Source organism: Callospermophilus lateralis, chromosome 3 (genome assembly GCF_048772815.1).
Source record: "Callospermophilus lateralis isolate mCalLat2 chromosome 3, mCalLat2.hap1, whole genome shotgun sequence".
Taxonomy (NCBI): Eukaryota; Metazoa; Chordata; class Mammalia; order Rodentia; family Sciuridae; genus Callospermophilus; species Callospermophilus lateralis.
Genome location: NC_135307.1, coordinates 180579905 through 180587087, shown reverse-complemented (window position 1 = coordinate 180587087; position 7183 = coordinate 180579905). Strand labels below are relative to the sequence as shown.

The window sequence follows — 7183 nt, the reverse complement described above, 5'->3', positions numbered from 1 at the left end:
AGGGTTACTATTGAAACATAATTTGTATTCCCAGCCACATTTGTTTATTTTTGTTATCTAACGTGACTTGATTTTCTTCTTTAATTAGTTTTTCCTTTATAGTACTACCTCCCTCTGCTGATTTTCATTGTTGTTTTGTTTCCTCTTCGTGGAATATTTTTCCAAGGATATTTTGTAGTGTCGGTTTTACAGCTATAACTTCTTTTAACTTTTGTTTATCATGGAAGGTTTCAATTTCATCTCCAAATCTAAAGCTTAATTTTGCTGGATACAAGATTCTTGGTTGGCATCCATTTTCTTTCAGAGCTTGATAAATGTTGTTCCAGGATCTTCTAGCTTTCAGGATCTGTGTTGAAAAATCTGCCGTTATTCGAATTGGTTTTCCCCTATAGTAATCTGATTCCTTTCCGTTGTTGCTTTTAAAATTCTCTCCTTATTCTATATGTTCGGCATTTTATTATAATATGCCTTGGTGTGGTTCTGTTGTGATTGTGTACATCTGGCATCCTGTAGCTTCTTGAATTTGGATTTCCAATTCATTCTTCATGTTTGGAAAGTTTTCTGATATTATTTCATTGAATAGATTGTTCATTCCTTTGGTTTGAACTTCTATGCCTTCCTCTATCCCAATATCTCTTAAATTTGGTCTTTTTATGCTAGCCCATATTTCTTTCTTTCTTTTTTTTTTTTTATCTGTGATTGTTTTTAATTGTCTTAAATCTTATGGTAACGTATTTTCCAAATTTGTATTGATGGGTATATCTCTTTTACCTTAATCTTTTCATCTAATAAGTTGGCAAAAAGCACCACTACCAACCACCTAGATGTTCCATAGTATTGTTTCTGAATAGTTGTTTAAAAACAATCCTGAATGATAACTTAGTCTTAGAAAATAAAGAATTAAAAAGTAAAGTCTAACTTGTTACTGTATTATGCTGACTTAAAAAGCATCTGAACTTATAGATCAGCTTTAAATTTGAGAAGTGTTAAATATTCTTTATTTAATATCATACACAAACCACACTAAAAATGCCTTTCCATAAGGAAAGAACAGCATTTTAGATACAGGGCATTCTAATTAAATTGGCATGGTCAACAAAAACATAAAGTAGACACTGCTTCCTTACCTTCAACCTTTAATAGGCTAATGAACACAAATTGAAACAAATGTGAATCATGCTTGGTTCTGAGAGTGAATGGATTTCCCCCATATTTTAAACATATTCACATAATCAGTTCTATAAAACTAAATATAAAACCAGTTTTCAGATGTCATTCACCATTTTTGTGAAACACTGAACATTACTAATTAAGTCCAACCACAACTTTAAAAGGGGAAACAGTGATAGAATTTACTGAAGTGGGAATATAACCAAAATATTAATTTAACTACAAGTAAGTTTTACTTAAATCAGGATTGTCCAACAAAAATAATTTTGTCAGTCATTCATGATCTGATTTCTGGTGTATCACATCAATTAAATTATGGTGCACATAAAAAAGCCAAGAGACATTTCTGTTTGGTAATAAATAAGGCAGTAGCTATTACTCATTAGTTGCTTTTTTGAGGTAAGCTATTAGGTCTGCCCGTTCTCCCTTCTTCTTAATGCCAGCAAAAATCATTTTTGTTCCAAGGATGTACTTTTTGGGATTCTCCAAATACTCCATCAGTGTATCCTCTCCCCAGGTGATGCCTTTGTTCTTGTTGGCATCTGTATAAGAGAATCCAGCAGCCTGACCTGTCTTCTGCCCAAACAGTTCATGGAGATTTGGCCCAGTCTTGTGCTTGCCTCCCTTTTCCACCGTGTGGCATTGGGCACACTTTTGAACAAAAATCTTCTTGCCTTTCTCAACATCACCCATTTTTAATTCGTTCTTTCGTGGCTAGCGCAAAGAAGCAAAGAAGGATCCTGATCAGAAGCCGGACATCCCACTCTCTAGCCCATATTTCTTGAATATTCTGCTCATGGTTTCCTATTATTTTTGGTGTGTGGTCTATGTTCCTTTCAAGATTATATATTTTGTCTTCATTGTTTGATGTCCTATCTTCCAAGTGGTCTACTCTGTTAGTGATGCTTTCATTTGAGCTTTTAATTTGATTTATTATTCCTTTCATTTCAAGGATTTTTTTGTTTGTTTGTTTTAGGACCTCTATCTCCCTTTTGAAGTGATCTTTTGCTTCCTATATTTGTTTATGTAGCTCCTTGTTGAAGTGATCTTTCACTGCCTATATTTGCTCTCTTATATTTTCCTTGAGCTCATAGAACATTGTAACCATGTACATCCTAAACCCCTTCTCTGTCATATCTTCCTCTGTGGCTGCCAATGATTCAAATGATGTGGTGTATTCATTTGTTTGGGGCACTTTCTTTTCTTGTCTTCTAATGTTGCTCATGTGTTTTCCTTTCTAGCTCTGTGGGTCTAGATTATTATTGTTTTTACCCTATAGGTTTGTAGTGCTTTTGTAGGGTTCCAAGACCTCTCCTTTGTGGGAAAGGGCAATGTTAACAGATCCCAATATCAACAATATACCACCTATGAACAATTTGTTGTTATTAAGTCATTTACAGTTTAGTCTCAATGTACCAAAATGTTGGATTCTATTATTATCTGAAATATAACCAGTAGTTTTGTAAAAGGTTTTAAGTTTCTGCGGTGGACAATAAACTTGGAGTGGGGCTTAGGACAATATGCTGAGGAGGTAGGATGTGAGGATATAGAGTTAATATATCTTGGGAAGTGTGAAGGAGAAATCTAAGGAAGAGGGTTAGTGGCAAGAGAACAGACAGGAAGTAATTTAGGGTAGGCAAGTAGGTGGGAAGACAATAGAGTACATAAAACAAACACACATATGTATTCAGAAAAATACAGATGTTCAAAAACAGTAAAATTTGGAGGGGGAAAGAAAAATGAAAGAATAAAGAGGAAAAGAAAAAAGAAGGAAATACACAACACCTCTAAATTATATTATTCAGATGACTCATAAAGCAAACACACATGTATTTAGAAAAATACAGATGTTCAAAAACAGTAAAATTTGGAGGGGGAAAGAATAAACAGGAAAAAAAAAAGAAGGGCATATACAACACCTCTAAATTATATTATTCAGATGACTCAGTCCTCAAAATCCTATTTCATGCAAAGTTCTTGGTTTCACATATGTTGGGGGATGTGGGGGCTGGAGGCTAGAGGGGTAGAAGAGAAAAAACAAACAAACAAACAACAACAACAACAAAAACAAAAACTCAAAAGAAGAAACCAGTGTTGTAGCTAGCTTTAGAGATCTGTATCTTTCTTGCTTCTCTTCTCATCCAATAAGTGGGGTTGTCTGTTGTAAGCCGGTGTCTCTGCCTTCCAGATGGTGGAGGTAACCAGGGTGGGAAGACTGATCCTGGTGCAGGGTTCCTGGATATGGGGAGTGGCACCCCACAGTCCCTGGGAAAAAACTGCACCTCACGGGTCTCTTTTTGGGACCACTCCTAAGACTTGTGCACCTGGTAATATCTCCCTCTCTTGCCTGGAGATTTTCTAGTTCCTGGTCCATCTGTTAGGCTCCAGCCTTTAGCCCCATCTCCCTCTCCCCTAGCAGTTCCCAGTTGAGGAAACTCTCACCCCGGGCTCCTGTGAGTGGCTCCCTGGTCACACTGCACACCTGTGTTGGGCAGCTACTGTGTTGGGTTATTGCTGCTAGGGAGAGGGGGAGGTTGGAAATCTCTTACCTGGCCACTGGAAATTCCCATCTGGGCACTGCCTCCAGCTACTATGGCGAGAATGTTGAGCCAAGATGGCCACCGTCCGCTTCCAGCGCTGGGGTGTCTGGTGAGGTGGGCGGAGCCTGGTGGGGTGGGAGGGGCTGGGCGATGGCGTTGTGCTGTGGCAGGTAGCAGCTGAGCTACTTGTGTGGGAGCTCAGCGAAATCCTGGAGATCTGCCGATGTGTTGATAGGAGATTCTGCTAAGGCGCTCACTGAGTCTTGCTTGGGCTAGAACTTCGAGCTTTGGGTCCTGTTCCAATGCCGCGAGTCCTACTCAAACGCTGAGGCCTGGAGCCACGCATGGGGTCACAGAGCTGGTGATTTCAGCGGAGAGCAGCCGATAGGGGTCCTCTGACCCTCTCAGAGATGGAGTATTCCGCCTGGGTGAGACCTGCGGACACAGGTGGGGGCGGGAACGAAGCGGCTCACTCCCTTCCCAACGCCATGTTTCCATCCTCTTATTCTCTTTTGTTGCTGAGTAAAATTCCACTGTGATCTTCTTTGCAAGAATATCTGTTCAGATCCCTTGTCCAACGTAAATGGGTTATGTGGGGTTGGGTGGTTGTTCTTGTTTGGTTCTGACTATGGAGATGTGTGTTCCTAGTACACACCACTGTTTTTGGATATTAACTCCAGTCAGATAGATGACTTGCAAATATTTTCTCTCAATCCACAGCTACTTTTTCATTTAGTTGTTTGTTTCCTTTCTGTACAGGAGGATTTTTAGTTGGATGTGGCAATTTATTTTTCATGTAAATTATTCTAATGTTTAGCTGAAGATTTTCCATTTCTCTTTTTTCTGTTTTTCTTTTTTTCTGATTATATTATCTTCCCATTTACTGAGACACTTTTCCTCATTTATTTAGAGTTTCCATAATTCTTGAAACATATTATAATAGCTTTTTAAAGTTTTTTTTTCCCCCATCAAATCTGACATCAGACACATTCTGAGTCAGATGCTACTGACTTCCTTTTTCTGTAAATGGTTTATATTCTGTTGTTGTTTTGTATGCCTATTCATTTTTGGTTGTAAGGTAAATATTGTAGGCTTTATATCTCAGTTATTTTGAATATTGAATATTTGCACGTTCTGTAACTGCGAACTCTGTGTCCCATAATCAGGATCAGCTGTTACTTCTGCTCATTCTTAGAATTTCCTGGTTTTGCAGTTTTAGTCTCATTTTGTTTGTGTGTGTTCCCTTTAACTGCATAACTTAGTTTTTAGCCAACGGTTTGGACAGATTTTACATATAGATTTTGGACTCATCCCCTCTTTGACTCTCTGTTATCAATATTTACTATATACATTTCCATCTTGCTTTGCCAGCTCCACGCTCTCTCCTTTTGCACTTCAGAATAATAAGATTCTGGCATTCAACCACTTCAGTGTATGCATGGGTAAAAAAATAAATAAAACTACTAGCAAATGTCATCAAGTGCACTTTTATCTTTTAGGAGTAGAAAATTCTTTCACTTCTACCTATGTTCTCACTGCCCTCTGGGGTCTCTCGTGTGCATGCGTAATTCAATGGTCATCAAGATATTCAGAAAGAGTTTTTAATTAGATGTAGGGTATCAGCTCTTCTGCAATTATTCTAGTTCCAGGAGTTCTTTCCAAAATAACCAGTGGCTTTGCCTGTCTTGAGTTCTGTTCTTTTACATCTCAAGCCAGTTAAGCTGTGATTTTCACTGTTAGAATACCTTACAAAAGAGTAGCCTTAATGATGGCGTTCATTTCTCTGTCACATGTAAATATTAAGAAGAGGGCTGCCAAGGCATGCCTCTTCACCTGGCAGCATGAGGGACACAGGATACTACTTTTCTGTTGTTATCATAGTTAAATTTCCTCACCTCTTGTTTTCCAAGATGGTTGCTGCATTTCCAGCAATTATGTTTGCTAAAACATCCTGAACAACAACAACAACAACACAAACAAAAAAATCAAAGTAGGAGTAAGTATAGAAGGGCATAAAGAAGCACTTCCAGCATTGTGAACTCACTCCACAGCCTTTGCAGACCTCCCTCTCCCCCCCCCTCTCTCTCACACACACACACACACACACACACACACGCTGCATGCCTGTGTGTGCTCCCCCCCACAACCGCACAACTGCTTACCTCTCTGGCTAGAAACTAGTCACATGTGATACCTAATGACAATGAAGGCTGGGAAATGTAGTCCTTTTATTCAAGGTGCCTGTCTTTTCCATTCAAAACCAATATTCTCTTTACCAAAGAGCAATGGAATGTTGGGGTAACAACTAAACATCACGAAGCCTGTTTCTAATTGCAATAACATAACCCAGATGAGTAGGTGCTGAGGAGTGGATTAGAAGTCAGAGAACAATGATTATAGATATATCAGCTGAGAAATTTGCACAGCAATGTCCCCCAGTAAAATGGAACATATAAGGGTTGGCAATTGGTAAAAGTCTCTTATGACTGATACATGAAAATGTCAGTGTAACTCCCATGTCTAAGCTGTAAGATCTTACCATTGGGCTCTATAAATTGCCATGGTGTGCAGTATCAGTGTTCTTTCTCTGTTCAATGTATTTCTTTTTTTCTTTTTTTATTAGTTACACATGACAGTGCAATGATCTTGACATATCATACATTTGAATCAAATGGGTTATAATTTCTCATTTTTCTGAGTGTACAGGTTGCGGAATCATATTGGTCACACAGTCACATATATACATATAGCAATATATTTCTAAGAGTATTATCTTTCAGTTCAATGGTCTGTGGTTTAGTTCCTGACCATTGAGTTCTCTTACCAGGGACTTCAGCAAGGTCTCCGCAGAGAGCTTTGAGAACTCCATAGCCTGCTGTTGCATTCCTTTGGCTGCTATGTGTCAGCATCAGGTAGGATGGAACCTTTGAGTATTGATTCATCTCTAAGAAAAGTTTCTCCCTCAGGACACAATCCCAAAATGACAACTTCAGATATATGGGAACAAAAGAAATTGCACTGAATAATCTGGACCAACGATTCAGTGATAAGTTAACCTTGTATAGCAGAAATTTAACTCCTTGTTGACATATCATTTATATGTTTGCAAATATAACTTTCTTACTAAAGCAGCATTAGTTAAATTTTCTTTTCTTTTGCAAAATGAATAACCTATTTCTCATTTTCTCCTCTTGGAAAGACCAATGGTATTCGATTTATTACATGTTGCAATCAAAGCGCTCTAGTTGCTGAGACAAAAACTCCTGTAAAAGAAGAACCTGCAGAAACCACTTCCTATATTTGAAAAAAAGGGGGATTTTCAGATTCTTTGTTTTTAAAACTACATTCAGATGTTTGGTTTTTGTTCCCAAAAATTTTGATAAACTCTGAACTCTTCCTTTATAAAGAATTTTGAATTTATTTACATTTGCTTTGGAAATAAATGCAAACATGGTTGGGCTATATTCATGTCC

At 38.0% G+C, this 7183-nt stretch overlaps 1 pseudogene; it reads right to left on the bottom strand.

Moving 5' to 3' along the window:
• Window positions 1-1326: 1326 nt before the first annotated feature.
• On the bottom strand, window positions 1327-1904 carry LOC143394446 (cytochrome c, somatic pseudogene; annotated as a pseudogene).
• Window positions 1905-7183: the final 5279 nt, after the last annotated feature.